General features: G+C 35.8%; 1 pseudogene; it reads right to left on the bottom strand.

Moving 5' to 3' along the window:
- Nucleotides 1–327: 327 nt before the first annotated feature.
- On the bottom strand, nt 328–22,985 carry LOC145912049 (uncharacterized; annotated as a pseudogene).
- Nucleotides 22,986–23,926: the final 941 nt, after the last annotated feature.

Below are 23,926 nucleotides of genomic sequence, written 5' to 3'. Positions count from 1 at the left end.
TAACTGTTAGCCATGTTGATTTGACTTTAATTGGAAACCTACATTAAAAAAAGACTTCAATTGAAAACCAAACACTACACAAATATTTATTTTATCACAATCAAATTTGGACACACTATTATCCCCTTAGGCCGGGTCCACACAGAAACTGTCGCGAGCGTAGCGTCCGCCCGCGCGCTAGTGCATTGGTTTTCGCACAGAGATAGAATCTTTGAGAAACAGGAGCACATGTTTTAGACAAATATGCAACAACATGAAATAATACCCTGTCTTAAGAAAAGGGGCGCATTTATTCAAAAAATAATCAACCAAGATTATTCGCAAATGTCACAACTTGTCTCGTAAGTGGACTTGTCTGTGCTTTTTTAAGATCGAATTGGTTTTAAACGTTTTTTCACAAACTTCACATCTGTTAGGCTTTTCTCCAGTATGCGTTCGTATGTGATTTTCCAATCCTTGTTTGCTACTATAATCCCGGCCGCAATCGTTGCACTTGTAGGATTTCTCTCCAGTATGGACACGTCTGTGTTTATTTAAGTTTGTATTAGTTCTAAAGGTTTTTTCACAAACTTCGCATCTGAATGGCTTTTCTCCAGTATGTGTTCTTATGTGATTTTGTAGATCACTTTTGTTGCTAAATGCTTTGATACAAAAGTTGCACTTGAAGGGTTTCTCTCCAGTGTGAGTTCGGATGTGCATGAGTTGAGTACTTCTATGCATGAAAGATTTGTCACAATAGTTGCACTTGTAAGGCTTCTCCCCAGTATGTGTTGTTATGTGACTTTGTAAAACACTTGTTTGACAGAAAGATTTGTCGCCATGGATGCACTTGCAAGGCTTCTCCCCAGTATGTGTTGTTATGTGACTTCGTAAAGCACCTGCTTCACTGAAAGATTTTTCACAATGGATGCACTTGTAAGGCTTCTCCCCAGTGTGAGTTCGGATGTGTATTTGTTGAGTACCTCTTTGGCGAAAGGTTTTGTCACAATAGTTGCACTTGTAAGGTTTCTCCCCGGTGTGAGTTCGGATGTGTATTTGTTGATGATTTCTTAGCCTGAATAATTTGTCACAATAGTTGCACTTGTAAGGCTTCTCTCCAGTATGTGTTCTTATGTGATTTTGTTGATCACTTTTTTTACGAAAAGCTTTCTCACAATAGTTGCACTTGTAAGGTTTCTCACCAGTGTGAATTCCAGTGTGTTGCTTCATTGAGTCTTTAGATTTAAATACTTTTTCACAGATGTTGCAGCGAAATGATTTTATTTCTTTTGGACTTTCCATATGTGCTTGTCTATGTACCACAATCTTCAATTTTCTATTGCTACTGTAAATTAAAAAATGAAACTTAATTTAAATCGTCACGTATTTTCTCTAATTTTATGGTGCAAATCGTGATAGGGTTTATGTAAGATCAACATAACTATACACTATTCCTTGGCACATTTCTACATGGCACACACACAAGTAACAGTAAACTTATACGGATTATTGCACATTCCATAAATCATGCGGATATAATATGCAAGCGCTCCATTGCTGCTGTGCGTAAGCAGTGATGCGTGACCACAACGGTTACCTAAAAATTAAGGTGTTTGTAATAAAATTGCACAATTTATTAATTTATTTAATCTTGAATAAGTCATCGCACCGGCATAGTTTTTCTATCAAGTGCCCTGGTACATAGTTTAATTGATAAAAGTTTATATTGTGCCAGATCGTATTAATTCTCAATAATTAAATAAAATATTACATAGTCTTTAGGGTGAACTCATTTTTACAGTATTTTTTGCAAAATGCACAAAAAGCAATCGAATCTTGTTCTTTAGTCAATTATTCTCTGGTCTAACGCCTCGATTAGATTTTCTGTGATCACTTTTTTCAGGTAATCGAGTTTTCGTTGCATCTCAATTTGCTTAAGTATTTGGAAAACCGTTTTTTTAATTTTAAAACTATTCATGTGCCACTGTTGCTGACAAGCTTGATGCAATTTGCAATACAACTGCTCTTCTGGTATTAAATTAACATAGTTTATGTCTCCGACCTTAACTCTGCCATTCAGCAAGACTTCATTTGGTTTTCAGAGCAATTTAAACGGAATACCAAACAACACACAAAAGCGAAAAAAAAGAAAAAAGGGCACTCCAGCGCTGCTTGTCAAGTCACGTGATGAAGCCAAATCCAAAATCACAGCGGGAGGCGCGACAAAACTATTTTCTTTTGCATTCACAAGCTGTGTTAGAGAGTCCATTTTTATTTTGTTTTAGGTGCTTCCAGAATGTCAGTGTTATCACTTTTGAATTGCTTGATTCTATAAAATACTTTTGATGATAAATGAGCAGGGTTACTATCGGTTTAGCGCATACAGGACCCGAAACAAATCATTTTCGCCCGTATGATATAAACAACACAACAACACATTTCAATTCTGAAATGCTGAAATCGTTGTAAAGGGCCGCTGCATTTAGTTTTCTGTCCTACCTATGGGAATGTATGGTAGTGTTTGAAAGCAGATAGATGAATGAATTACCGCTTCAATATTATCATTATTCATATTTAACATATTCGTACATTCCCGCGTATTACCACGTATGACAAAAATGTGTTTGCCTAATTTATGAAAAGACTCGACTGTGGTGTCACACTGCGTAAGTAAGTCACTGGAGGTTGCCTGATCGTTGACAACAACAGCTTGCAATGTGGGACAGATTATTTACTATAAATCCTTTGTCTTAATCAGAACAATTAGCGTGGGACATAAGCATTTTATTTAGGATTAATTCCAGAGTTTGTTAATCGTTGTCAAGCAGAGAAGTGCTGTGAGAATTGACAAGAAATTTTGTAAAATCTAGCATTGTTGGGGTGTGAAATTTGCAACCCAAACATTTTTCAATTGGCAAATGACTGCGAGTATTTCGAAATGCTGATGAAACTGCACTGTCATTTTTGCAGCAAGAATTAAAGTTGTTACACTGTAAACTGAAAAGGTGGATTTTGAAAAATATTCCACCTTTGGTGGGAGTTTACTTTGTTACGTCACTCTTTCGAAAGCGCACGAGCCAATCAGCAATTCTATAGGCTAAGCACGGTTGATTTGAAAGTAGCTAGATAATTACAGTTAACTAATTAATTACGCGTTAGTTCAAACCATCAGTTTTGTATAGCTTTGCCAACTGACTTTTACTGGTTGCATCAATGGTCGATGCGAAGAAATTAAAAATTCACTTTGTTTCACAACCAAAGAAAAACAGCAATATTATAGTAATGAATTTGAAGACTGGGTGGACTGGGAGGAATAATACGCACCCCCCACCTTTAAAACTCTGAATGTAATATTACATTATGATGGTACGATTTGTTTTTTCAGCAAGTATATTAAAAATCTATATAACATACTTTTACTTGCAGCAATACTGGAGGAAAGTTCAGCACTGAGTGATGTTCTTAATGATTCAGCCAGCAGTATTTCGTTAACACAATTAAATTATCAACTGATGAGTCTCATGATACTTTCACTGACGAGACTGGAAGGTGGCCTATTGTTTATAAACTTCCAGCCTTTCCTGTGGATATTAAGGACACAATTCTAAGTGGTGATGCCTCAACAAAACTGATTTCCCTTCGTCGTGTTAGTTTGGCGTCGTGTTATAGACATTTTGTGTTGTGACATATACCATGTAGGGTTGTACTTTCACAGCACATTTTAGGTGCATAAAGTTTCTAATGTATGTTTTTATTTAAAGGTACCCTGAAAGCTGGATATATCATCATGTTTGCAATGATCTAATTGGAAAATTTCCGTCGCTTAAAGAAAAGTTCACTACAAATGAATGCTATTATGTTAGTATTTGGAATGTAATAAATTTGTTTTTTGTGTATTTAAAAAGTAATGGGTCTATATTTTAGAATTTGTGGCGAAATTCTTTGATCATCAAATTTATGGACATTCGGCACTCAATTAATCTATAACTGTTAGCCATGTTGATCTGACTTTAATTGCAAACCTAAATTGAAAAAAGACTTTAGTTAAAAACCAAACACTACACAAATATTTATTTTATCACAATCAATTTTGGTCACCCTATTAACCACTTAGGCCGGGTCCACACAGAAACTGTCGCGAGCGTAGCGTCCGCCCCCGCGCTAGTGCATTGGCTTTCACACAGAGAGAGAATCTTTGGGCTGGCGGAAAGAAAGCATCGGCGTCCTCACTCACACCCGGTGTATTTTCACTGCCAGTCGCGAAGAAACAAGAGCACATATTTTAGACAAATATACAACAACATGAAATAATACCCTGTCGTAGGAAAAGGGGCGCATTTAATCAAAAAATAATCAACAAAGAATATTCGCAAATGTCACAACTTGTCTCGTAAGTGGACTTGTCTGTGCCGTTTCAAGTTGGTACTGACTGTAAATGTTTTTTCACAAACTTCACATCTGTAAGGCTTTTCCCCATTATGCGTTCTTATGTGATTTTCCAATACTTGTTTGCTACTAAAATCCCGGCCGCAATCGTTGCACTTGTAGGGTTTCTCTCCAGTATGGACACGTCTGTGTTTATTTAAGTTTGTGTTAGTTCTAAAGGTTTTTTCACAAACTTCACATCTGTAAGGCTTTTCTCCAGTATGTGTTCTTATGTGATTTTGTAAATCACTTTGGTTGTTAAAAGCTTTGACACAAAAGTTGCACTTGAAGGGTTTCTCTCCAGTGTGAGTTCGGATGTGCATGTGTTGATGACTTCTTTGCATGAAAGATTTGTTACAATAGATGCACTTGAAGGGTTTCTCTCCAGTGTGTGTTGTTATGTGACTTCGTAAAGCTCCTGCTTGACTGAAAGATTTCTCACAATGGATGCACTTGTAAGGTTTCTCACCAGTGTGAATTCGGAGGTGTTTTTGTTGAGTACTTCTTTGGCGAAAGGATTTGTCACAATAATTGCACTTGTAAGGTTTCTCACCAGTGTGAATTCCAGTATGTTTCTTCAGTGAGTCTTTAGATTTAAATACTTTTTCACAGATGTTGCAGCGAAATGATTGTATTTCTTTTGGAATTTCCATATGTGCTTGTCAATGTACCACAATTTTCAATTTTCTATTGCTACTGTAAATAAAAAATGAAACTTAATTTATATCGTCACGTATTTTCTCTAATTTTATGGTATAAATCGTGATAGGGTTTATGTAAGATCAACATAACTATACACCATTCCAGGCCACATTTCTTCATAGCACACACACAACAACAGTAAACTTATACGGATTGTTGCACATTCCATAAATCATGCGGATATAACATGCAAGCGCTCCTATGCTGCTGTGCGTATGCAGTGATGCGTGACCACAACGGTTACCTAAAAATTAAGGTATTTGTGATAAAATTGCACAATTTATTAATTTATTTAATCTTGAATAAGTCATCGCACAAGTCATAGTTTAATTGCTACAAAGTTTATATTGTGCCAAATCGTATTAATTCTCAATAATTTAATAAAATATTGCATAGTCTTTAGGGTAAACTCATTTTTACAGTTGCAAAATGCACAAAAAGAAATCGAATCTTGTTCTTCAGTCAATTATTCTCTGGTCTAACGCCTCGAATAGAATTTCTGTGCTCACTTTTTTCAGGTAATCGAATTTTCGTTGCATCTCAATTTGTTTAAGTATTTGGAAAATCATTTTTTTTTATTTTGAAACGATTCATGTGCCACTGTTGCTACCAAGCTTGATGCAATTTGCAATACAACTGCTCTTCTGGCATTAAATTAACATAGTTTATGTCTCCGACCTTAACTCTGCCATTCAGCAAGACTTCATTTGGTTTCAGAGCAATTTAAACGGAATACCAAACAACACACAAAAGCGACAAAAAAGAAAAAAGGGCACTCCAGCACTGCTTGTCAAGTCACGTGATGAAGCAAAATACAAAATCACAGCGGGAGGCGCGACAAAACTATTTTCTATTGCATTCACAAGCTGTGTTAGAGAGTCCATTTTTATTTTATTTTAGGTGCTTCCCGGATGTCAGTGTTATTACTTTTGAATTGCTTGATTCTATAAAATACTTTTGATGATAAATGAGCAGGGCTACTATCGGTTTAGCGCATACAGGACCCGAAACAAATCATTTTCGCCCGTATGATATAAACAACACAACAACACATTTCAATTCTGAACTGCTGAAATCCTTGTAAAGGGCCGCTGCATTTAGTTTTCTGTCCTACCTATGGGAATGTATGGTAGTGTTTGAAAGCAGATAGTTGAATGAATTACTGCTTCAATATTGTCATTATTGATATTTAACACTTTCGTACATTCCCACGTATTACCACCCACGTATTACCACGTATGACAAAAATGTGTTTGCCTAATTTGTGAAAAGACTTGACTGTGGTGTCACACTGCGTAAGCAAGTCACTGGAGGTTACCTGATCGTTGACAACAACAGCTTGCAATGTGGGACAGATTATTTACTATAAATCCATTGTCTTAATCAGAACAATCAGCGTAGGACATAAGCATTTTATTTAGGATTAATTCCAGAGTTTGTTAATCGTTGTCAAGCAGAGAAGTGCTGTGAGATAATTGATATTATATTTTGCAAAATCTAGCATTTTTGGGGTGTGAAATTTGCAACACAAACATTTTCAATTGGCAAATGACTGCGATTATTTCGAAATGCTGATGAAACTTCACTGCAGTTGAAATATTTTGCGGCAAGAATCAAAGTTGTTACACTGTAAACTGAAAATGCGGATTTCGAAAAATTTTGGGAGTTTACTTTGTTACGTCACTCTTTCGAAAGCGCACGAGCCAATCAGCAATTCTATAGGCTAAGCACGGTTGATTTGAAAGTAGCTAGATAATTACAGTTAACTAATTAATTACGCGTTAGTTCAAACCATCAGTTTTGTATAGCTTTGCCAACTGACTCTTACTGGTTGCATCAATGGTCGATGCGAAGAAATTGAAAATTTATTTTGTTTCACAACCAAAGAAAAACAGCAATATTCTAGTGATGAATTTGAAGACTGGGTGGACTGGGAGGAATAATACGCACCCCCCACCTTTAAAACTCTGAATGTAATATTACATTATGATGGTACGATTTGTTTTTTCAACATTTATATTAAAAATCTATATAACATACTTTTACTTGCAGCAATACTGGAGGAAAGTTCAGCACTGAGTGATGTTATTGATGATTCAGCCAGCAGTATTTCGTTAACACTATTAAATTATCAACTGATGACTCTGATGATACTTTCACTGACGAGACTGGAAGGTGGCCTATTGTTTATAAACTTCCAGCCTTTCCTGTGGATATTAAGGACACAATTCTAAGTGGTGATGCCTCAACAAAACTGGTTTCCCCTCGTCGTGTTAGTTTTGCGTCGTGTTATAGACATTTTGTATTGTGACATATACCATGTAGGGTTGTACTTTCACAGCACATTTTAGGTGCATAAAGTTTCTAATGTATGCTTTTTATTGAAAGGTACCCTGAACGCTGGATATATCATGATGCTTGCAATGCTCTAATTGCAAAATTTCCGTCGCTTGAAGAAAAGTTCGCTAAAAATGATTGCTATTATGTTAGTATTTGGAATGTAATAAATTTGTTTTTTGTGTATTTAAAAAGTAATGGGTCCATATTTTAGAATTTGTGGCGAAATTCTTTGATCAACAAATTTATGGACATTCGGCGCTCAATTAATCAACAACTGTTAGCCATGTTGATCTGACTTTAATTGAAAACCTAAATTGAAAAAAGACTTTAATTAAAAATCAAACACTACAGATATATTTATTTTATCACAATCAATTTTGGACACCCTATTAACCCCTAAGACCGGGTCCACACAGAAACTGTCGCGAGCGTAGCGTCCGCCCGCGCGCTAGTGCATTGGTTTTCATACAGAGAGAGAATCTTTGGGCTGGCGGAAAGAAAACATCGGCGTCCTCACTCACACCCGGTGTATTTTCTCTGCCAGTCGCGAAGAAACAAGAGCACATATTTTAGACAAATATACAACAACATGAAATAATACCAAGTCGTAGGTAATGGTTCATAATGCAATTTTCCATTAACTCTGAAATACCGTTAGCAAAACCGTTCCGAGTAACAAAATTTCGTTCCAAATTGAACAATTTCGTTTCGGAACAAAAATTTTGTTCCGAATTTTGTTACAAGTTACAAAAATTTCTGGCATGTCGTAACAAAATTTTTTGAACAGAAAAATATCGTTAAATTGGCTGTAACAAAAAATTTTGTTACCATATTTTTTTTTCATTAGATGGCGACAGAGAGAATTTTTTTAATATATTTTCAAGATTTTGAATGTTAAATTCGTACATAGATGCTGAAAACATACCAATTAGATCTCGTTACCAAAAGTGTTAGCTGTAACACAATTTTGATACAAAACTGTTAATTGGAAGAAAATACGTCACAAAAATGTTATTGGGAACAAGATTTTGTTACGAAAAGTGTTAGCTGGAACAAAATTTTGTTAATCGAAATGTTGGCTAGGAGCATAGGCTACTTTAAGTTGCAACAATCATCGGTTTTCAATATTAGCTCACAAAAAGCGATAGTTGTCAGAAAACTTTGTTACGAAAAGTGTTAGCTGGAACAAAATTTTGTTACACTAAGTGTTAGCTAGGAGCATACTTTAAGTTGCCAAAATCATCGGGATTAAATAAATTTAGCTCACAAAAAGGGACAGCTGTAAGAAAATTTTGTTACGGAACAGCTGAAACAAAATTTTGTTACAAAAAGTGTTAGCTGGAACAAAATTTCGTTACAAAAAGTGTAAGCTGGAACAAAATTTCGTTACGAAAAGCGTTAGTTGGAACAAAATTTCGTTACGAAAAGCGTTAGTTGGTACAAAATTTTGTTACTCGAAATGTTGGCCAGGAGCATACTTTAAGTTGCCAAAATGATCGGTTTTAAATAAATTTAGCCCACAAAAACCGGCGGTTGTAAGAAAATTTGGTTACGGAAAACTGTTAGCTGGAACAAAATTTGGTTACAAGTGTTAGCTGGAACAAAATTTCGTTAGGAAAAGTGTTAATTGGAACAAAATTTCGTTACAAAAAGTGTTAGCTGGAACAAAATTTCGTTACGAAATGCGTTAGTTGGAACAAAATTTCGTTACGAAAAGTGTTAGCTGGAACAAAATTTCGTTACGAAAAGCGTTAGTTGGAACAAAATTTCGTTACGAAAAGTGTTAGCTGGAACAAAATTTCGTTACGAAAAGCGTTAGCTGGAACAAAATTTCGTTACGAAAAGCGTTAGCTGGAACAAAATTACGTAACGAAAAGCGTTAGTTGGAACAAAATTTTGTTACGAAAAGCGTTAGTTGGTACAAAATTTTGTTACGCGAAATGTTGGCTAAGAGCATACTTTAAGTTGCCAAAATGATCGGTTTTAAATAAATTTAGCTCACAAAAAGCGACAGCAGTAAGAAAATTTCGTTACGAAAAGTGTTAGCTGGAACAAAATTTCGTTACGAAAAGCGTTAGTTGGAACAAAATTTCGTTACGAAAAGTGTTAGCTGGAACAAAATTTCGTTACGAAAACCGTTAGCTGGAACAAAATTTCGTTACGAAAAGCGTTAGCTGGAACAAAATTACGTTACGAAAAGCGTTAGTTGGAACAAAATTTTGTTACGAAATGCGTTAGTTGGTACAAAATTTTGTTACGCGAAATGTTGGCTAAGAGCATACTTTAAGTTGCCAAAATGATCGGTTTTAAATAAATTTAGCTCACAAAAAGCGACAGCAGTAAGAAAATTTTGTTACGGAAAACTGTTAGCTGGAACAAAATTTCGTTACGAAAAGCGTTAGCTGGAACAAAATTTCGTTACGAAAAGCGTTAGTTGGTACAAAATTTTGTTACTCGAAATGTTGGCTAAGAGCATACTTTAAGTTGCCAAAATGATCAGTTTTAAATAAATTTAGCTCACAAAAAGCGACAGCTGTAAGAAAATTTTGTTACGGAAAACTGTTAGCTGGAACAAAATTTTGTTACAAAAAGTGTTAATTGGAACAAAATTTCGTTACGAAAAGTGTTAGCTAGAACAAAATTTCGTTACGAAAAGCGTTAGTTGGAACAAAATTTCGTTACGAAAAGTGTTAGCTGGAACAAAATTTCGTTACGAAAACCGTTAGCTGGAACAAAATTTCGTTACGAAAAGCGTTAGTTGGAACAAAATTTCGTTACGAAAAGCGTTAGCTGGAACAAAATTTTGTTAATCGAAATGTTGGCTAGGAGCATAGGCTACTTTAAGTTGCAACAATCATCGGTTTTCAATATTAGCTCACAAAACGCGATAGTTGTCAGAAAACTTTGTTACGAAAAGTGTTAGCTGGAACAAAATTTTGTTACACTAAGTGTTAGCTAGGAGCATACTTTAAGTTGCCAAAATCATCGGGATTAAATAAATTTAGCTCACAAAAAGGGACAGCTGTAAGAAAATTTTGTTACGGAACAGCTGAAACAAAATTTTGTTACAAAAAGTGTTAGCTGGAACAAAATTTCGTTACAAAAAGTGTAAGCTGGAACAAAATTTCGTTACGAAAAGCGTTAGTTGGAACAAAATTTCGTTACGAAAAGCGTTAGTTGGTACAAAATTTTGTTACTCGAAATGTTGGCCAGGAGCATACTTTAAGTTGCCAAAATGATCGGTTTTAAATAAATTTAGCCCACAAAAACCGGCGGTTGTAAGAAAATTTGGTTACGGAAAACTGTTAGCTGGAACAAAATTTGGTTACAAGTGTTAGCTGGAACAAAATTTCGTTAGGAAAAGTGTTAATTGGAACAAAATTTCGTTACAAAAAGTGTTAGCTGGAACAAAATTTCGTTACGAAATGCGTTAGTTGGAACAAAATTTCGTTACGAAAAGTGTTAGCTGGAACAAAATTTCGTTACGAAAAGCGTTAGTTGGAACAAAATTTCGTTACGAAAAGTGTTAGCTGGAACAAAATTTCGTTACGAAAAGCGTTAGCTGGAACAAAATTTCGTTACGAAAAGCGTTAGCTGGAACAAAATTACGTTACGAAAAGCGTTAGTTGGAACAAAATTTTGTTACGAAAAGCGTTAGTTGGTACAAAATTTTGTTACGCGAAATGTTGGCTAAGAGCATACTTTAAGTTGCCAAAATGATCGGTTTTAAATAAATTTAGCTCACAAAAAGCGACAGCAGTAAGAAAATTTCGTTACGAAAAGTCTTAGCTGGAACAAAATTTCGTTACGAAAAGCGTTAGTTGGAACAAAATTTCGTTACGAAAAGTGTTAGCTGGAACAAAATTTCGTTACGAAAACCGTTAGCTGGAACAAAATTTCGTTACGAAAAGCGTTAGCTGGAACAAAATTACGTTACGAAAAGCGTTAGTTGGAACAAAATTTTGTTACGAAATGCGTTAGTTGGTACAAAATTTTGTTACGCGAAATGTTGGCTAAGAGCATACTTTAAGTTGCTAAAATGATCGGTTTTAAATAAATTTAGCTCACAAAAAGCGACAGCAGTAAGAAAATTTTGTTACGGAAAACTGTTAGCTGGAACAAAATTTCGTTACGAAAAGCGTTAGCTGGAACAAAATTTCGTTACGAAAAGCGTTAGTTGGTACAAAATTTTGTTACTCGAAATGTTGGCTAAGAGCATACTTTAAGTTGCCAAAATGATCAGTTTTAAATAAATTTAGCTCACAAAAAGCGACAGCTGTAAGAAAATTTTGTTACGGAAAACTGTTAGCTGGAACAAAATTTTGTTACAAAAAGTGTTAATTGGAACAAAATTTCGTTACGAAAAGTGTTAGCTAGAACAAAATTTCGTTACGAAAAGCGTTAGTTGGAACAAAATTTCGTTACGAAAAGTGTTAGCTGGAACAAAATTTCGTTACGAAAACCGTTAGCTGGAACAAAATTTCGTTACGAAAAGCGTTAGTTGGAACAAAATTTCGTTACGAAAAGCGTTAGCTGGAACAAAATTTCGTTACGAAAAGCGTTAGCTGGAACAAAATTACGTTACGAAAAGCGTTAGTTGGAACAAAATTTCGTTATGAAAAGTGTTAGCTGGAACAAAATTTCGTTACGAAAACCGTTAGCTGGAACAAAATTTCGTTACGAAAAGCGTTAGTTGGAACAAAATTTCGTTACGAAAAGTGTTAGCTGGAACAAAATTTCGTTACGAAAAGCGTTAGCTGGAACAAAATTACGTTACGAAAAGCGTTAGTTGGAACAAAATTTTGTTACGAAAAGCGTTAGTTGGAACAAAATTTTGTTACGAAAAGCGTTAGTTGGTACAAGATTTTGTTACGCGAAATGTTGGCTAAGAGCATATTTTAAGTTGCCAAAATGATCGGTTTAAATAAATTTAGCTCACAAAAAGCGACAGCAGTAAGAAAATTTTGTTACGGAAAACTGTTAGCTGGAAAAATATTTCGTTATGAAAAGCGTTAGCTGGAACAAAATTTCGTTACGAAAAGCGTTAGTTGGTACAAAATTTTGTTACGAAAAGCGTTAGTTAGTACAAAATTTTGTTACTCGAAATGTTGGCTAAGAGTATACTTTAAGTTGCCAAGCTCACAAAAAGCGACAGCTGTAAGAAAATTTTGTTACGGAAAACTGTTAGCTGGAACAAAATTTTGTTACAAAAAGTGTTAATTGGAACAAAATTTCGTTACGAAAAGCGTTAGTTGGAACAAAATTTTGTTACGAAAACCGTTAGCTGGAACAAAATTTCGTTACGAAAAGCGTTAGCTGGAACAAAATTTCGTTACGAAAAGCGTTAGTTGGAACAAAATTTTGTTACGAAAAGCGATACTTTAAGTTGCCAAAATAATCGGATTTAAATAAATTTAGCTCACATAAAGCGATAGCTGTAATAAAATTTTGTTACGGAAAAGTGTTAAATAAACAAAATTTTGTTACGAAAAGTGTTAGCTGGAACAAAATTTTGTTACGGAAAAGTGTTAGTTGGAACAAAATTTTGTGACACGAAATGTTTGCTAGGAACATACAGTACGTTGCAAAAATCGTCGGATATAAATAAATTTAGCTAACAAAAAGCGATAAATGTAAGAAAATTTGGTTACGGAAAAGTGTTAGCTGGAACAAAATTTTGTTACACGAAGTGTTAGCTAGGAACATACTTTAAGTTGCAAAAGTCATCGGATTTAAATCAATTCAGCTCACAAAAAGCGATAGCTGTAATACAATTTTGTCACGAAAAAGTGTTGGTTGGAATAAAATTTTGTTAGAAAAAGTATTTGTTGGAGCAAAATCTTGTTACGGAAAGTGTTATCAGGAGCAAAATTTTGTTGCGGACCTGTAACATAGCCTACACCAATTTGGTTTTCACTGCTCGTTTTGTACTGGCATCTTATATTTGTGTGCAAATTTCAAGTCGCTTGATATAAAAATGTTGAAATCGCAGGCGGACAACTGTCAAATTTAGTTCATTTCGCCGAACTATAGCCACCATAGTTTCAAACATACGTTTTCGTTTACGAATAAAATTCTAAAGGACATACGCCAATTTGGTTTTCATTGCTCGTTTTGTACTGGAATCTTATATTTGTGTGCAAAATTTCGAGTCGCTTGATGTAAAAATGTTGAAATCACTGGCGGACAACTGTCAAATTTAGTTCATTTCGCCGAACCTTAGCCACCATGGTTTTAAACATGCGTTTTCGGCAAACAATCAAATTCTATAGGACATACGCCAATTAGGTTTTCACTGTTCGTTTTGTACTGGCATCTAATATTTGTGTGCAAAATTTCAAGTTGCTTGATATAAAAATGTTGAAATCACAGGCGGACAACTGTCAAATTTAGTTCATTTCGCCGTACCTTAGCCACCATGGTTTCAAACATACGTTTTCGGCAAACAAACAAACTCTGTAGGACATACGCCAATTTGGTTTTCATTGCTCGTTTTGTACTGGCATCTAATATTTGTGTGAAAAATTTCAAGTCGCTTGATATAAAAATGTTGAAATCACAGGCGGACAACTGTCAAATTTAGTTCATTTCGCCGAACCTTAGCCACCATAGTTTCAAACATACGTTTTCGTTTACGAAAAAAAAACTAAAGAACATACGCCAATTTGGTTTTCATTGCTCGTTTTGTACTGGCATCTAATATTTGTGTGAAAAATTTCAAGTCGCTTGATATAAAAATGTTGAAATCACGGGCGGACAACTGTCAAATTTAGTTCATTTCGCCGAACCTTAGCCACCATAGTTTCAAACATACGTTTTCGTTTACGAAAAAAAAACTAAAGGACATACGCCAATTTGGTTTTCATTGCTCGTTTTGTACTGGCATCTTATATTTATGTGCAAAATTTCGAGTCACTTGATGTAAAAATGTTAAAATCACAGGCGGACAACTGTCAAATTTAGTTCATTTCACCGAACCTTAGCCACCATGGTTTTAAACATGCGTTTTCGGCAAACAATCAAATTCTATAAGACATACGCCAATTTGGTTTTCATTGCTCGTTTTGTACTGACATCTTATATTTGTGTGCAAAATTTCGAGTCGCTTGATATAAAAATGTTGAAATCACAGGCGGACAACTGTCCAATTTAGTTCATTTCGCCGAACCTTAGCTACCATAGTTTCAAACATACGTTTTCGTTTACGAAAAAAAAACTAAAGGACATACGCCAATTTGGCTTTCATTGCTCGTTTTGTACTGGCATCTAATATTTGTGTGCAAAATTTCAAGTCGCTTGATATAAAAATGTCGAAATCACAGGCGGACAACTGTCAAATTTAGTTCATTTCGCCGAACTTTAGCCACCATGGTTTTAAACATGCGTTTTCGGCAAACAAACAAATTCTGTAGGACATACGCCAATTTGGTTTTTATTGCTCGTTTTGTACTGACATCTAATATTTGTGTGAAAATTTTCAAGTCGCTTGATATAAAAATGTCGAAATCACAGGCGGACAACTGTCAAATTTAGTTCATTTCGCCGTACCTTAGCCACCATGGTTTCAAACATGCGTTTTCGGCAAACAATCAAATTCTATAAGACATACGCCAATTTGGTTTTCATTGCTCGTTTTGTACTGACATCTTATATTTGTGTGCAAAATTTCGAGTCGCTTGATATAAAAATGTTGAAATCACAGGCGGACAACTGTCAAATTTAGTTCATTTCGCCGAACTTTAGCCACCATGGTTTCAAACATTCGTTTTCGGCAAAAAATCAAATTCTTTAGGACATACTCCAATTTGGTTTTCATTGCTCGTTTTGTACTGGCATCTAATATGTGTGTGCAAAATTTCAAGTCGCTTGATATAAAAATGTCGAAATCACAGGCGGACAACTGTCAAATTTAGTTCATTTCGCCGTACCTCAGCCACCATAGTTTCAAACATACGTTTTCGTTTACGAAAAAAAAACTGAAGGACATACGCCAATTTGGTTTTTATTGCTCGTTTTGTACTGGCATCTAATATTTGTGTGCAAAATTTCAAGTCGCTTGATATAAAAATGTCGAAATCACAGGCGGACAACTGTCAAATTTAGTTCATTTCGCCGAACCTTAGCCACCATAGTTTCAAACATACGTTTTCGTTTACGAAAAAAAAACTAAAGAACATACGCCAATTTGGTTTTCATTGCTCGTTTTGTACTGGCATCTAATATTTGTGTGAAAAATTTCAAGTCGCTTGATATAAAAATGTTGAAATCACGGGCGGACAACTGTCAAATTTAGTTCATTTCGCCGAACCTTAGCCACCATAGTTTCAAACATACGTTTTCGTTTACGAAAAAAAAACTAAAGGACATACGCCAATTTGGTTTTCATTGCTCGTTTTGTACTGGCATCTTATATTTATGTGCAAAATTTCGAGTCACTTGATGTAAAAATGTTAAAATCACAGGCGGACAACTGTCAAATTTAGTTCATTTCACCGAACCTTAGCCACCATGGTTTTAAACATGCGTTTTCGGCAAACAATCAAATTCTATAAGACATACGCCAATTTGGTTTTCATTGCTCGTTTTGTACTGACATCTTATATTTGTGTGCAAAATTTCGAGTCGCTTGATATAAAAATGTTGAAATCACAGGCGGACAACTGTCCAATTTAGTTCATTTCGCCGAACCTTAGCTACCATAGTTTCAAACATACGTTTTCGTTTACGAAAAAAAAACTAAAGGACATACGCCAATTTGGCTTTCATTGCTCGTTTTGTACTGGCATCTAATATTTGTGTGCAAAATTTCAAGTCGCTTGATATAAAAATGTCGAAATCACAGGCGGACAACTGTCAAATTTAGTTCATTTCGCCGAACTTTAGCCACCATGGTTTTAAACATGCGTTTTCGGCAAACAAACAAATTCTGTAGGACATACGCCAATTTGGTTTTTATTGCTCGTTTTGTACTGACATCTAATATTTGTGTGAAAATTTTCAAGTCGCTTGATATAAAAATGTCGAAATCACAGGCGGACAACTGTCAAATTTAGTTCATTTCGCCGTACCTTAGCCACCATGGTTTCAAACATGCGTTTTCGGCAAACAATCAAATTCTATAAGACATACGCCAATTTGGTTTTCATTGCTCGTTTTGTACTGACATCTTATATTTGTGTGCAAAATTTCGAGTCGCTTGATATAAAAATGTTGAAATCACAGGCGGACAACTGTCAAATTTAGTTCATTTCGCCGAACTTTAGCCACCATGGTTTCAAACATTCGTTTTCGGCAAAAAATCAAATTCTTTAGGACATACTCCAATTTGGTTTTCATTGCTCGTTTTGTACTGGCATCTAATATGTGTGTGCAAAATTTCAAGTCGCTTGATATAAAAATGTCGAAATCACAGGCGGACAACTGTCAAATTTAGTTCATTTCGCCGTACCTCAGCCACCATAGTTTCAAACATACGTTTTCGTTTACGAAAAAAAAACTGAAGGACATACGCCAATTTGGTTTTTATTGCTCGTTTTGTACTGGCATCTAATATTTGTGTGCAAAATTTCAAGTCGCTTGATATAAAAATGTCGAAATCACAGGCGGACAACTGTCAAATTTAGTTCATTTCGCCGAACCTTAGCCACCATAGTTTCAAACATACGTTTTCGTTTACGAAAAAAAAACTGAAGGACATACGCCAATTTGGTTTTCATTGCTCGTTTTGTACTGGAATCTAATATTTGTGTGCATAATTTCAAGTCGCTTGATATAAAAATGTCGAAATCACAGGCGGACAACTGTCAAATTTAGTTCATTTCACCGAACCTTAGCCACCATGGTTTCAAACATGCGTTTTCGGCAAACAAACAAACTCTGTAGGACATACGCCAATTTGGTTTTCATTGCTCGTTTTGTACTGGCATCTAATATTTGTGTGAAAAATTTCAAGTCGCTTGATATAAAAATGTCGAAATCACAGGCGGACAACTGTCAAATTTAGTTCATTTCGCCGTACCTCAGCCACCATGGTTTCAAACATGCGTTTTCGGCAAACAATAAAATTCTATAAGACATACGCCAATTTGGTTTTCATTGCTCGTTTTGTACTGGCATCTTATATTTGTGTGCAAAATTTCGAGTCACTTGATGTAAAAATGTTAAAATCACAGGCGGACAACTGTCAAATTTAGTTCATTTCACCGTACCTTAGCCACCATGGTTTCAAACATGCGTTTTCGGCAAACAATCAAATTCTATAAGACATACGCCAATTTGGTTTTCATTGCTCGTTTTGTACTGACATCTTATATTTGTGTGCAAAATTTCGAGTCGCTTGATATAAAAATGTTGAAATCACAGGCGGACAACTGTCCAATTTAGTTCATTTCGCCGAACTTTAGCCACCATGGTTTTAAACATGCGTTTTCGGCAAACAATCAAATTCTGTAGGACATACGCCAATTTGGTTTTCATTGCTCGTTTTGTACTTGCATCTAATATGTGTGTGCAAAATTTCAAGTCGCTTGATATAAAAATGTTGAAATCACAGGCGGACAACTGTCAAATGTAGTTCATTTCGCCGAACCTTAGCCACCATAGTTTCAAACATACGTTTTCGTTTACGATAAAAAAACTGAAGGACATACGCCAATTTGGTTTTCATTGATCGTTTTGTACTGGCATCTAATATGTGTGTGCAAAATTTCAAGTCGCTTGATATAAAAATGTCGAAATCACAGGCGGACAACTGTCAAATTTAGTTCATTTCGCCGTACCTCGCCACCATGGTTTCAAACATGCGTTTTCGGCAAACAATAAAATTCTAAAGGACATACGCCAATTTGGTTTTCATTGCTCGTTTTGTACTGACATCTTATATTTGTGTGCAAAATTTCGAGTCGCTTGATATAAAAATGTTGAAATCACAGGCGGACAACTGTCAAATTTAGTTCATTTCGCCGTACCTCGCCACCATGGTTTCAAACATGCGTTTTCGGCAAACAATAAAATTCTAAAGGACATACGCCAATTTGGTTTTCACTGCTCGTTTTGTACTGGCATCTAATATTTGTGTGCAAAATTTCAAGTCGCTTGATATAAAATTGTCGAAATCACAGGCGGACAACTGTCAAATTTAGTCCATTTCGCCAAACCTTAGCCACCATGGTTTCAAACATGCGTTTTCGGCAAACAATCAAATTCTATAAGACATACGCCAATTTGGTTTTCATTGCTCGTTTTGTACTGACATCTTATATTTGTGTGCAAAATTTCGAGTCGCTTGATATAAAAATGTTGAAATCACAGGCGGACAACTGTCCAATTTAGTTCATTTCGCCGAACTTTAGCCACCATGGTTTTAAACATGCGTTTTCGGCAAACAATCAAATTCTGTAGGACATACGCCAATTTGGTTTTCATTGCTCGTTTTGTACTTGCATCTAATATGTGTGTGCAAAATTTCAAGTCGCTTGATATAAAAATGTTGAAATCACAGGCGGACAACTGTCAAATGTAGTTCATTTCGCCGAACCTTAGCCACCATAGTTTCAAACATACGTTTTCGTTTACTAAAAAAACTGAAGGACATACGCCAATTTGGTTTTCATTGATCGTTTTGTACTGGCATCTAATATGTGTGTGCAAAATTTCAAGTCGCTTGATATAAAAATGTCGAAATCACAGGCGGACAACTGTCAAATTTAGTTCATTTCGCCGTACCTCGCCACCATGGTTTCAAACATGCGTTTTCGGCAAACAATAAAATTCTAAAGGACATACGCCAATTTGGTTTTCATTGCTCGTTTTGTACTGACATCTTATATTTGTGTGCAAAATTTCGAGTCGCTTGATATAAAAATGTTGAAATCACAGGCGGACAACTGTCAAATTTAGTTCATTTCGCCGTACCTCGCCACCATGGTTTCAAACATGCGTTTTCGGCAAACAATAAAATTCTAAAGGACATACGCCAATTTGGTTTTCACTGCTCGTTTTGTACTGGCATCTAATATTTGTGTGCAAAATTTCAAGTCGCTTGATATAAAATTGTCGAAATCACAGGCGGACAACTGTCAAATTTAGTCCATTTCGCCAAACCTTAGCCACCATGGTTTCAAACATGCGTTTTCGGCAAACAATCAAATTCTATAGGACATATGCCAATTTGGTTTTCATTGCTCGTTTTGTACTGGCATCTTATATTTGTTTGCAAAATTTCGAGTCGATTGATTCAAAACTGTTTATATTGAAGGTAGGCAACTCTTTGGTAATACCGCCGCATCTTATACGGCCGCCATAGCATCAACCAATCGTCACTCATATCTGTATATTTAAACATAGGCTACTAATGCAGTGATAGTGAGGTGATCCTGCCAATCATGCCATTGCATGAAATATTACTGCATTGATAGTAAGGAAACAAATAGATTAATGGTTGGTGATTGATTAGTATATATTTAAAAACTGGATTCCGTATGGTGCAGTCGCTGTAAACGAATTCCAAATCCGTTGCAGTTTTGTCTCGACCTTTCACCCTTAACACTTTGCTTCGATCCACATTGTTACTTTTGTGAGAAAGTCATTCCATGTTGATGTTTTTAAAATCTCAATGACTTGTAATGATACTTTCGTAGCGCAGCGGAGTATCGTGGTGTGTAACTTTACGTATAACTCTTAACCCCTACCTGGTGTCGAATATTTGGCTGAGAAATTTGGTCAGAAATTTCAACTTTGTTTCCCACTATTACATAGGAACAAAATTTTGTCACGAAAAGTGTTAGTTGGAACAAAACTTTGTTACGGAAAGTGTTAGTTGGAACAAAATTTTGTTACGGAAAGTGTTAGTTGGAACAAAATTTTGTCATATTTGGTCGTGCAATTTTACTTTTAAATTTCAGCTTGATGCGTTTTTTGTGACGATTTCTTTGTGCTCTATTATTCCTTGTAGTTGCATGTAGTTTCTTGACATACGGGTAGTTACTTTATAGTCACGTGTATAGTAAGCCTACATCTCATATTGGAAGTTATACAATTTTACGCGACAATTTCTTTATGTGCGATAGATTTTTGTAATATTCTTGTTGTTGTAAGGTTGATAGTATGCATTTTTCGAACCGACTAAGCTGTGATGTTCAAAATTAATGTAGCTGTAGTTCACATTTGTAGCGAAAAGTTACGTATCATATGAAGCATAGTTGTAAAGTATAAGCTCATTTCACCACAAACATTGGAAGTTATACAGTTTTTGTAATCTCCCATTTGCCGCGGAGTTTGATTGATTAAATTCACGCTTTCTTTCGTCGCGTGTATTACTTTGTGGCCTTTTGACCTGTTTATCTTTATTGTATGAAGAAGCAAGTCGACAAACAATCTGATATTGAAAAATTTACTACCGCAAAGTACTCGGCTTCCCTGACAATTTGTGTCGGTGATGCTACCGTAATATGAAGGTCGGCTGACCTGTTGGCTAGTTGCCACTAAATTGTCGATTCACCTGTGCTCTCGGCCGAGATGCAGACAGGCAGAATAATTCCAAATATGGTTTATTGATCGAATCGAAATCAGAATGAGTCTTGTTCAAAATAGCATAGCATGGAATAGAATTGAATCAAAAAGAATAGAATGGTCACAGAAAGACGAAAGCGTTATCGTACAAACTGGAAGCCACGTGACGTGCGTTGTAGTGAGAAAAAGGCAGTGTTTTCGTAAATACCATGTGGATATTTGATAAGTGTATAAGTCTCTAGGGAGGGCATTATTTAAGTCGCTGTCAAACAAAAACTCCCCCCTATGATGGAACACGGGAAAAAGTCTTATCAAAACGTCTTTACACATGCGGCTTTGTAAAGCAATTGCGGGCACATTGTCACTCCCTCAAAACAGTTACCAAAACTTCAAAGGCGGTTTACATCACACGACCTGCAGTACCACCAGCTATGCATTCAGTGTTCAAACATAGAGACGTTAAAACAAAAAGCTATAAGTTTAATAGACAATTTGTTGTTACTGATGGTCGGACTTACACTAGACCCCGGAAGAACTTACGCAACCTTGATACTTAAGAGGTTTATAAGAGACTCATAGCAGCTACACGCAATGTTTTCATTGTTCAGTGTTCACTTCCATTATTTTTGTAAATAATATTCATTTATTTTCATCACTGTATGCTCTAACAGCTGTGCCTTGTTGCAACAACGTTGTTCATCACTGTAGTTTATTTCTTTTCTATGTAACTTCATATTCAATAAATCTCTTCACTATATGTAAATTTATTGCTTAAATACAGACTTGAGAATTCCAAACTAATTAACATATCAAATCAATTCAAGTGTGGGATTTTCAACGCCAAAATATATGGACCTCTACCTCCCTCTACCGGTTTTCCAATGTTGAGACTCGACTTAAAAAATTATGTTCCGAACAAAAATTGTAACACCAAATGGTCGTTAGGAACCGTTACCTATGCTAACGAAAATCATGTTACAATAAAAAAATCCCGTTCCGAACCGTTACATAGGAAAAGGGGCGCATTTAATCAAAAAATAATCAACAATGATTATTCGCAAATGTCACAACTTGTCTCGTAAGTGGACTTGTCTGTGCTGTTTCAAGTTGGTACTGGTTGTAAATGTTTTTTCACAAACTTCACATCTGTAAGGCTTTTCTCCAGTATGCGTTCTTATGTGATTTTCCAATCCTTGTTTGCTACTAAAATCCCGGCCGCAATCGTTGCATTTGTAGGGTTTCTCTCCAGTATGGACACGTCTGTGTTTATTTAAGTGTGTATTAGTTCCAAAGGTTTTTTCACAAACTTCGCATCTGAATGGCTTTTCTCCAGTATGTGTTCTTATGTGTTTTTGTAGATCACTTTTGTTGCTAAAAGCTTTGATACAAATGTTGCACATGTAAGGCCTCTCCCCAGTGTGAGTTCGGAGGTGTTTTTGTTGAGTACTTCTTTGGCGAAAGGATTTGTCACAATAGTTGCACTTGTAAGGTTTCTCCCGAGTATGTGTTCTTATGTGATCTTGTAGAACAGCTTTCTGACGGAAAGCTTTTTCACAATAGTTGCACTTGTAAGGTTTCTCCCCAGTATGTGTTCTTATGTGATCTTGTAGAACAGCTTTCTGACGGAAAGCTTTTTCACAATAGTTGCACTTGTAAGGTTTCTCCCCAGTATGTGTTCTTATGTGATCTTGTAGAACAGCTTTCTGACGGAAAGCTTTTTCACAATAGTTGCACTTGTTAGGTTTCTCCCCAGTATGTGTTCTTATGTGATCTTGTAGAACAGCTTTCTGACGGAAAGCTTTTTCACAATAGTTGCACTTGTAAGGTTTCTCCCCGGTGTGAGTTCGGAGGTGTTTTTGTTAAGTACTTCTTAGACTGAAAGTTTTGTCACAATAGTTGCACTTGTAAGGTTTCTCCCCAGTATGTGTTCTTATGTGATTTTGTAAACGACATTGGTGACGGAAAGCCTTCTCACAATAGTTGCACTTGTAAGGTTTCTCACCAGTGTGAATTCCAGTGTGTTGCTTCATTGAGTCTTTAGATTTAAATACTTTTTCACAGATGTTGCAGCGAAATGATTTTACTTCTTTTGGACTTTCCATATATGTGCTTGTCAATGTACCACAATTTTCAATTTTCTATTGCTACTGTAAATAAAAAATGAAACTCAATTAATATCGTCACGATATTTTTCTAATTCTCTGGCATAAATCGTGATAGGGTTTCTGTGAAACCAACATAACTATACACTATTCCTAGGCACATTTCTGCATAGCACACACACAACAACAGTAAACCTAGACGGATTGTTTTACATTCCTTAAATCATGCTGATATAACATGCAAGCGCTCCTTTGCTGCTGTGCGTATGCAGAGACATGACCACAACGGTTACCTAAAAATAAGGGGATTGGTTTTAAAATTGCACAATTTATTTAATCTTAAATATGTCATCGCACCAGCATAATTTTTCTGTCAAGTGCCCTGATACAAAGTTTAATTGCTACATAGTTTACATTGTGCTAGGTCTAATTAATTCTCAATAATTGAATGAATTATTGCACAGTAATCGAATTTTTTTAGTTCTAGCACAATTCTTGTGCCACTGTTGCTACCAAGCTTGCTGCAATTTGCAATACAACTGCTCTTCTTGCATTAAATTAACATAGTTTAAACTCAGGCATTTAGCAAGAAATAAATGATCGAAGTTTACGCATGAAGGGCAGTCCAAAAAATGCGAAAAATTTTTGTCAAGATATGGGTCATGTCAAGAGAGAATGCCCAAGTTTCGCAAATCATATCGAAGAGCGAGCAGCGGCTGCAGCTGCTGCCAAAGACGCAGGTACTGAAGAACAGCAAATGAAAGATAAGAGCGAGTCGGCGGTGGTGGGCGCAGGTGCGCTCATCGCAACGACATGAAGGCGCCAGAGGCGGCTGATAAGGCCGTCACAACGCAAGTTGTGAAGGCTCT

This window comes from Ascidia mentula, chromosome 8 (assembly GCF_947561715.1).
Source record: "Ascidia mentula chromosome 8, kaAscMent1.1, whole genome shotgun sequence".
Taxonomy (NCBI): Eukaryota; Metazoa; Chordata; class Ascidiacea; order Phlebobranchia; family Ascidiidae; genus Ascidia; species Ascidia mentula.
Note: the sequence above shows the minus strand (reverse complement) of the source record. Positions and strands in the feature narration are given on the sequence as shown.